The sequence below is a fragment of the Drosophila subobscura genome, chromosome O (genome assembly GCF_008121235.1).
Source record: "Drosophila subobscura isolate 14011-0131.10 chromosome O, UCBerk_Dsub_1.0, whole genome shotgun sequence".
Lineage (NCBI taxonomy): Eukaryota > Metazoa > Arthropoda > Insecta > Diptera > Drosophilidae > Drosophila > Drosophila subobscura.
Window position 1 is genome coordinate 29191404 of NC_048533.1, and position 9699 is coordinate 29201102.

A 9699-nucleotide genomic window follows, 5' to 3' on the forward strand; every position below is an offset into this window, starting at 1 on the left:
GAAAATTCAATTAAAAGTCTTTATTAAAATAAAATGCAACACGAACTGAACTGGACTGGACTGGGCGACAGTGTCTGCCCCATGCCGTTATGGGCCCCCTTTTGTTGCCTGCAACACTTTTGCGGTCGCACCCTTTGTATCCGTCGATTGCCACCTGCTGGGGCAGCAGCTCCACTTCCCCTTGCACAGCGCCCATCTGCGGCTTTTTCGAATCTGTAGCGTTGCAAAGTTAATTTGGGGTTTTTCCGTTCTCGCTCTCATTGTTGTTGTTGTTGCTGTTGCTGTTCGTTGTTAAGCAGTTGTTGTTGCCATGGTGTACGGTCGCAAGTGATTTTAATTAATTTAAATGCGAATTAAAGCATATCAAGCGGCAACAAATTTCACAAAAATGGCAAGCGGCCAGCAATTAAATTTGCAAAAATTCATTTTACACTGTCCAGCCTTGCGCTCAAATAAAATGGGTTTAACCAGAGACCCAGATCAATCCATTAATTGGCCATTTGATGTCGAAAATTAATTCTTTGATTACTGAGCGGCTGGTGCCGCTCGGCACGCGGCTACACATATGCCAAGGAGGGGGTTCTTTTCTGGTACTTATCCCCCAGAGCTCTGCTATGCAAAGACAAACCCCATGACAAACTTATTATACCCCAAACTCCACTGCAGCTGCTGCTGCTGCTCCTGCTGCTGGTATATGAAGTAAACGCATTTAATGGATTTGCACACTGGCTGCACAAAATCTTTGGCTAAGTCGTTGTTATTGCGTTCACAAGATAAATGAGGCGACCGTTGGCAGTAGCCTGTAGTCGGTAGTCCGTAGTCCGTAACCGTAGCACGGTGCTCGCCGCCAAGGTAAACAAACATCTCGGATTAACAGTGGACGCTGGTCAGTGGGCCAGCCGAAGCCGACAAGCAACAATGCCAGGGAGCTGGAGCTGGAGCTGGCCCTGGAACGTGATGCTGCTGCTGCTGCTTCGTGTTCGTGTCCCCTGTCCCCCTTCTGTATCCCCCTATCTGTGTGCTCTGTGCAGTGTACACCTTGCACTTGGCTGAGCGCCCAAAGTTGTTTGCACATTTCGTAGCAGGAGACATAAGAGGCATGACAAAACACACGGGACAAACAAAACACAGCGAAAAGCACAAAACTAAAGCTGTAAATGGTGGAGCCAGCCAGCCAGCCAGCAGCCGGATCAGAACCAGAGCCGGAGTACCAGCAAAATAATAAAAACCAGCAGGAAAAACTTCATAGACGCTGGACACAGAGAGAGAGAGAGAGAGAGAGAGCGAGTGAGTCTTGCATTAGCAGCGGGCGCTGACCAAAGTAACTAAAGTTGACCAAAAGCAGTTTATCCTGCCAAACATTGCAGATTGCAGAGTGGAGTGGGTAGTGGAGTGTTGCACGTACGTGCACGTTGCACGTGTATTTGGCACTTGGCCATTGTTACTTTTGCTTTGTCTCTGACTTAGGAACACCTCAGACCCACCCGTTGCAAGCCATTCGATTGTGGACCTTAAGACTGTGGCTAAGCAAGCTTTTGCGGTGTAGACTGCAACAGCAAAAGCCAAAGCGAAGAGCAGGTGTCAGGCAGCTAGCAGCTACCAGCTACCAGCTACCAGCTACCATTTCCATTGAGTGGCAGTCCCAAGAACAAAAGTCGCACCAGCATAATGAGTCGCCATTGCCATCGCTGTTGGCTTTCTGTTGGCGTTTTGGCTGCTCGAAGTTGCCATGGCAATATGCATTTCTAACGACTAGAAAATGCCTTATGCAAAAGGATCGCTGCTTTGTTCGGACTGCTTGCTGGTTGCTGCTCTCTTTGGATTTTCTGCGTAGCCATTAGACAGCTCTTGGCAGCGTTTCCGCCTAGCTGCCGCAGGACTTTAGACAAGTTTTCACGGCTGGCTGGAGCCAGACAAACGCCATTCGACTGCTCTTTCTCCTCCCTGCCCGAAAAAGGGGTAATAGAAATGTTCTTTTCGTTGTTTTATGCCTATTTACGCTTCCAAACAGGACATCCGGCAAAACAGGGCTACAGCTTAAGCGACTTTTGCCCCAGCAGTAGGCCCAGTGCCTGCCACAGCCCCTGCCCCATGCCTCCGCCTTTAGTTTGGCTTTTGCTTGATATTTCTCACACGTTCCAATTACATACGAATGGAGGACTATGGAGCTATGGCGGCATATAGCAGAATAATAGCGTGCAAAAGAGCTACTTCATCGTTCAGCGGAAGTGATTGAAGGTGTGCCAGTGTGTGTGTGTGTGTTTGACCCCTGAAGACCTCAGCTACACACATGTCGGGCCGGGGTTCTAGCTATTTTCGCATACAATACACAGAACGAGAGAGAGAGAGAACTTAGCCAAGGATCCAGCCCAGGTTGGTTATAGGCGAACTTTGAGTGCAGGTCGCATACATTAGGAGAGCTGAAGAGGGGGGAGGGAGGTGGAGTGGGTGGGTGGTGCTTTGATTTCTTGGGCAATGGAGTAGCAAAGTGCTAAACTATGTTGCCCGGCTTTTGAGTGCCACGATGGCACCTTTTAACCTTTTTTTCATTCCACCTCCTCTACGCACCGCTAGATGGGGCTCGAGCTCGGGCTCGGGCTCTGTGTGTGTGCTGGGGCACGACAAACGTTTTCAATTAGCAGCTCATGCATTTTTAAATGTTAATGAAATATGCAAAGGAATTTTAAATACAGAACTCGCATGTAGGACGAGTATATGCCACATTTTATATGTAGATGAGCGTGGAGCAGGAGTTGGAGCGGGAGCAGGAGCTAGAACAGCTAGCAGCACAAGCGAGAGCCTGCCCTGACTTGGACTCTTCGCAAAAAGTGAAAGTCAAACGTTAGCGATGAGAAAACCGCAGCAAAGGCAGCGACAGGAGCGACAGGAAGCTCCTTCGATTGGCAACGACTTCCGTTTACACACGTCCGTGCCGTGCCGTGCCGAGCCTTGCCGTGGCCCGAAATTGCATCTGACACATAATTAACACTCCTGCTTTGATTGTGCCCCCACTGCCACTCCTGCCCCATGCAAACAAGCAACGCAACTCCGACTGACAACAATTACAAATGTAATAAATGTAACGGCAAAGTGCAATTGCTGGCGTTGTCGTTGTCGTAGCCGTTTCTTCCTTGGTTGCACGTGGAGCAACTTCAAAAGTCAACGAACTACAAGGGGGAAGGCAAACCGCACAGACACACACATGCACACACACACACACACACCCAACACACACACGCTGCAAGTCCTGGGCACACATTTGCACCTTTGCCGCCTAGTTGCAAGTTGCTCGAGTCTCGACGTTGTTGTTGGTGGGTTTTGTGCTGCTGCTGCTGCTGCTGCTGCCACATGCGGGTGACTGCGAGAACGAGTGTGTTGGTTGTGTGTGTGTGTGTGTGTCGAGTCGTACAATTTCATTTACATATTTGTGCAAATTCCTTGCACAGACGACGTCGACAACGAAGTCGACTTTTTCTTTGTGTAACGCTTCTGTTTGGTTTTGGTTGCTGCGGTTTGTTTTTGCTAGCCGCTGCCTATGCCACTGGCAGTGCTACTGCTCCCTGCCGCTGCTCCTCCTCCTGCCGCTGCTGTTCCCTTGGCTTTCTCTCTGTTGTGGTTTTCCCTTCACATACTACAGTCGCACACACACATGCTCTCGCTCCAACCTTCATTTCATTGAAATTTTAATTTTAATTGTCGAAAAAATGCTATGAAACCATTTGAGAAGTTGGCCAAGTTCGTTTGGTCGGGCCGGCAAAGCTCGCTTCGCTGCCTTTGAAAGCGTTCTCCTCCTGCCCGTCATCATCATCATCATCATCGACAGCAACCAACAAACGAACACAAACACACACACTGCCACACTCTGCCACACTGCGTGGCACAGTTTTCTTACGAATTTCCCAAAAATTAAACTTCAATTAAGGACCCTCCCCCGCTCAGCCGTAGGACCCGAAACTACATTTGCGGCTGACACATCTGCCATGGAAACCAATAGAATAGAATAGAATAGGAGAATGCTACACACACACACACACACACACACACACACACACACACACTCTAACATTCTGCATGCCCATTGTCTTTGGGCAAAACAAAAGCACGCCATTACCCGGACTAAACAAATTGCATAATTTAATTAAAGCCAAGACACGTCCAAGGCTGTCCAGCGTCGTCGTCCCCCCCGCAAAGCTATGGACTTACAGAATTGCAATATTGAAACTGAGCGGAGCATAGCTGTAAATTATTCAACTCCAAGCTGATATTCCACAATGGAATTTTATATTTCGACCTGAGTGGACAATGCCCAACAGGGGGCAGGAAATGCGCGATTACTGCACGCTGAGACACATCAAAGACGAAGCAAATTGTGGAGAAACCAAAAAGAAAACAGTTCTTGGGTGGCTCTTTGGATGCTCTCAACGATGAGTCATTGATCTTGTAGTAACCCACGAGCACCGCCCGCCTCCAAATAACAACACTTGCAAATTCGCTACCGGCATGGTTGTTGATACAGAAAGAGATAAGCAAAAGCGATCGACTGAGTGCAAATGAGAGTGAGAGAGCACTTGCTCATAACTGCGTTACAATCACTGGGTTGAAATCGCTGTCATTCTTGCTCTTAATAACTCCCAAGATTTTACATATTTACATTTTGTTTGCAGAACTTATTGTTACGGAATTGCATGAGCAAGAGTTAATTTATTAATTAATTATACTTATTAGTTATCTAGCTTGACAGATAGGGGTATTTGTCGTCATGAATTTTGATGCTGATATGGAATGCAAGTGTATTTATGTACACATTATGTACGATTATGATGTACAATAATGTATGCACTAAATGCGCTTTGCGTCTGTGCTTGAGCATCCCCTTGCAGATTCTAGTTGCTGACTGTCAGAGTTTAAACTTTAAAGACAATTCAGAGCTTAAGATAAATTCCTAGTTACTGAAAAGGACCAATCGAAGCTAATTGACAATTGGAAGTACCAACTAACGATTGTCAATGTGTTCTACATACATACATATATTTTCAATGTTTTTCTAGTAATTGGGCCAATCATTATTTTGCACAGTCCCCACTGGGAGCCTATGCATAATTTAGTTAGCATCGCAGCCACGTTAATCATGCTTGAACACAGAACCGACCCCGACCCGGTCCGCACTCCGCCACCTTTCTCCGTAGGTTTGGCAGCAGCCACAACAAAGTAAAGTAAAGGAAAAATGCAGCTAACTGACAGTTGGATGGACGGACAGGCGGGCCAAACAGACAGACAGACAATGTGCAAAAAATAATGAATATTACATTCAAATTTTACGAGTGCCACTTAGGCACGCGTCCCCCCTCCACCTGCTACCCTCCACCGTGTGTGTGTGTGCGCAAGAACAGAGCTGGCTAGCAAAGAGAAAGGGGGGAGGAGCAGGGGGAACCGAGCATAGTGCAGGCATCGGCAACAACACATCTTCATATGTTGCAAAAGTCAGGCCACTCGCATAATGCCTCTTCTAGCCATGTTTATGCCACTTTATGCAAAAATAATTGCACAATTAGTTTGAAGCTGGCTGCTGCCAGAGCTTGGGCATGACGACCCCTTGGCCCCGCCACCCGCCACCCGCACCCGCACTTACTGCCTCTCCCCATTGCCTCTCTGCCGCTGTCGTACAATGTAAAATTGGTTCAAGCATTTGCTGGCAACGCGCTGCAGGCAACACACCAACACATCACCTGCCCAGGTGCCACCTACACAAGCCTCTCAGCCGGCACTCCACCCCCGCCCTACCTCCCTTTCTTTCGTTCTTTGTGTCTATCGCTCTCTCTCTCTCTCTCTTCGCTCCCTTTGCCTGCTCATTAGTAAGAGTTTTGAATGCTATTACAGCGTCATCCTCCTCAACTCCTCTGCCTGGCACCGCCCCACTCCCCAGCCAGCGACTGTCCTTGCAGCAAGCGTTGCTCCGCCGTCCCCGCTGTCTGTTTGTACACATGTGCATAAGTGCAATGCAAACATACACACACACACACACACAGACACAGAGAGAGGGAGAGACACACACACAGAGCTACATGCAGACATTCATCGACACGATGCCGCTGGCAGTTTTTGCTTTTTGCTCACACGTACCGCATCGTACACACACCAAGTTTTTTATCCTTTACCCGGCCACGCCCCAAAACAGCCACCCGGTGACACCACGCCCGAGGCCGGGGGGCGCAGCAGTTGAAGAAAAAGCAGCAGCAAGAACACGGGACAAAAGGCGTAACTAGCCCGCAGAAGCTGGCAGAAGACAATGCGCTTAAAATTGGTAAGATTAGCACGGGAACGGGCACGGGCATGGGCATGGGCACGGGCACATTCGGCACAGTTACCTACTCCGTATAGCTGTCCCCATGGGCGCCCGCAACGCCCCTTGTTACGCTGCACTTGCCACGCCCCTGCCTCAGCTAATCTCTTTGACATTTTTGCAGATTTACTCACATTCTGCAGCTGCAACTGCACCAGCTGAGAGTTCCGCTTCCCCACTGCCTGACAGGACAACAAAGTTGCTCCGTTGGGGCTTTTAAGTCGTCGCTTTTGGGGTTGTCATTTAATTAGTTCACCTATGAAACGATGGCCCAAATGATGCACCTGCCAGCCGACATGTCCCTAAAAGAGATGTAAGAACTCTTTGAGAAATTATTATGGCACAAGAAATGGCTTCAAAATGAAACTAAACATTGACTTACCCCTTGAAAGTCTTGAGCAATATTATAGAAATTATGATTGCACCAGAAGTGGCCTAAAACTGAAACTAAACATTGAACTGAGAGAGATTTTACAAGTTTTCAAGTGCAACTTCCATGGTATCCACTTCAAAGTTCAGCCTCCAGCCAATTAGTTGAGTTTGCCAGTTGGCAACTAATCAGTTGATTGACATTAATCAGCGCCCACCAGCAACAACAAATCGTTAGCAACTCTTGTCGCACCATCTCAATAATCATATTAATTACGAAACGAAATTGCAGAGCTCTCCAAACAATCCACGGCTTGCCGACTGACGGCTGCAGCGATGGCATCGGCATCGGCCTCTGCATCTGCATCTCGTCAATACACTTGTGAGTCGAGAGCTGGAGTGGCTGGAGGCTGGAGAGGCAGTCAACACTTTCGTGGCTTTTGGCAAAGAGTATTTTCTGGGATGAAAGTCAAAGTAATAGCCTTGGAATTGAATTATAATGAATTTGCGTATTATTTTCCATCTATTTAGTGTGGCGACATCTGTGCGAGTAAAGTTATGTGCAGATTATGTGTGTGTTCCATGTGTGTGTCTCTGCTTTGTGTTGTGGGGTCTGTAGACCCATGTGTTTTGTGGCTGCTTGTAATTACTTGAAATTGATATAAACACTTTTGAAATGAAATCGATCTAAGCTTCATGTTAACAGATTAACATGGCACACCCACACAAGCACACACACACACACACCCATAGATACACCCACAGCTACAGAGTGTCTGTCTGTCTGCAGTTTACAATTATTATTTATATCCTCTCACATTGTAGCCATGTGTGTACAAATATGTATCTTGCTCCTTTGCAAAAGGTACACGTGTGTGTGTGTGTGTGTGTGTGTGTGTTTGTGTGTGTGTGTGAGTGTCTGTGGTTTGATAAGCTCTCTGTGCGCGTGTGTGTGTGGCACACAAGTAATCCTTGAAACATGTTTTTGATTTGCAATTTAATCAAGATAATCAAGTTTTATGTGTTTTCCGAAAATTGAAAGTGTGCTCTGGCGCTGGCTCTGCTCCCAGCTCGTTGCTTTGTGACTTGCCACATTGTTTGCTACACGCCCTGCCTAGCCCGAGTGGAGCAGTCCCCCACAGTAATCTTAAATCGGCACATTTAAGCTTTTTTTATGAACTGTAATTTAATAACCAGCCATAAAAGAGATGCCCCAAAAATATTGATGGTCTAATAAGCCTTCGTTTAATGGCCTGTTTGGGGGCAATTAGTGCGGATCAAAAAGTTTGCACAGGCACAGGCACGCAGCTGATAGCACTACATTTACATACATAAATACATACTGTACATATGTACATACATATGTAAAGCTCTGCCCCTGGCTGCGCTGCATTGCAATTTGCTTTGCTGCCTTTTTGCATAGAAATGTAAAACTTTTTCATATTTTTCCACTTGACAAAGTCTTTATGCATCTTGCGTAATAGTTTTATGGCCGTGAGGGGGAAGCGCAAAACTTTTATTCTCCAACCCAGTCTGCTCTGTCCTGTCGAGCACTTCCAATAACCATTCAATTCGCCACCGACACGGACAACCCCCCAGCGGTCCGGTCCGGTCCAGTCCGATCCTGTCCTGTCCTGTCCTGTCCGCTGCGGCTCGACTCGCCTCGCCTCGCCTCGACCTTCCATCCCTGCATGTCCGTCGACTGCAATTGCAGTTGATGGCTTTGATTTTATTCGTGAATGCACTTTTCTTGTTGGCTGCCCAGATTCCGTCCAGCTTGCGGGGCACTCGCATCCATTGTGCTGTCCTGCGCTGTCCTGTCTTCGTCCTGCTGCTGCCCCTTTATGCGCACTGCTGTTGTGTACTTTTATTATTAATATTTCTCTGCTCCTTCCTCGGCCATTTTCCGTTATTATTTATTGCTGCTGAAAAATGTTTATCCCCGCTCCGCTCCGCTCCGCTCCAACCCAAGCCCAACCCAGCCCCAGCTCGACGGCAAACTTGACTGCAACTTGTAGAGAAGACAAATTTTCTTTTAGCTGCCAACTCTTCTCCTGACTTCTCTCCATTTTCTCTCTGGAGAGCCCTGCATTCTGAGGGGTTCTGTGTGTTCTGTTCTGTGCTATTCTGTTGTGTTGGTCAGGTCATTATGTGGCCTGACGTTGATGGAATTCCGAGTGCGAGTGGCTGCACTTAGCGGCCAAGTCAAGGAAAAGCTCTTAGCCGTGGATAACGCGGCGTATGCGTAATGCGGCTACGTGCTATCCATGCAAAGTCCGGGAAGTCGAGTGGCAGCCACCCCGCTCTCGAGCGAGAGGTAAATCGTATGTAAATAGAAAATTTATCAAACAAGATTGAAATCATTGTTGCTCGGCAAATACCAAAAAGGTTCAGCCCAAGTCCCCAGTCCCATGTCTATTAAGGGACAAACAAAGCGCCCATGGTCCCACACCCCTCCCCCCCCCTCTCTGAGAGCAATCTGCCTTTGGCCCATTGGCAGCTAATTTCGTTTAATACGCAACCCACAAAAGCGAAAACTGCCCACCGAGGAGGGCTGACCGAGGCTGACCATTCCCTTTTGCCGGACGTCTAATTTCGGGCCAAGATTGTTTGGCCAAATCTCCAGGCACACATCATCAAGGGCGTGACTCCTCCTCCCCCTCCGCCTCACACACATTTTGCATAAATCAAACAAGCAAATCGACATGTAAACAACAATTTTTGCCAAATTCAATTGAATTTCGAACTGTGGAAATGAAACAGAGACCGTAACCCGAGAGCCGATCCGGACGGGGGTTTAGGCTTAGTTGAGTTCCCTTTTTGGGGGCCTCGGGGACTGGGCGTGTATGCCAATGCTAGCAATTTTCCCAATCGCACGATACACGTGCAGGCAGCAACAACAACAACAACAACAAAGGCACGCACACTCAATTATTTGCTAAAAGCTTATGTAAACGCCTTCGTGTCAAGGGATTTTATTAACTGCTTCT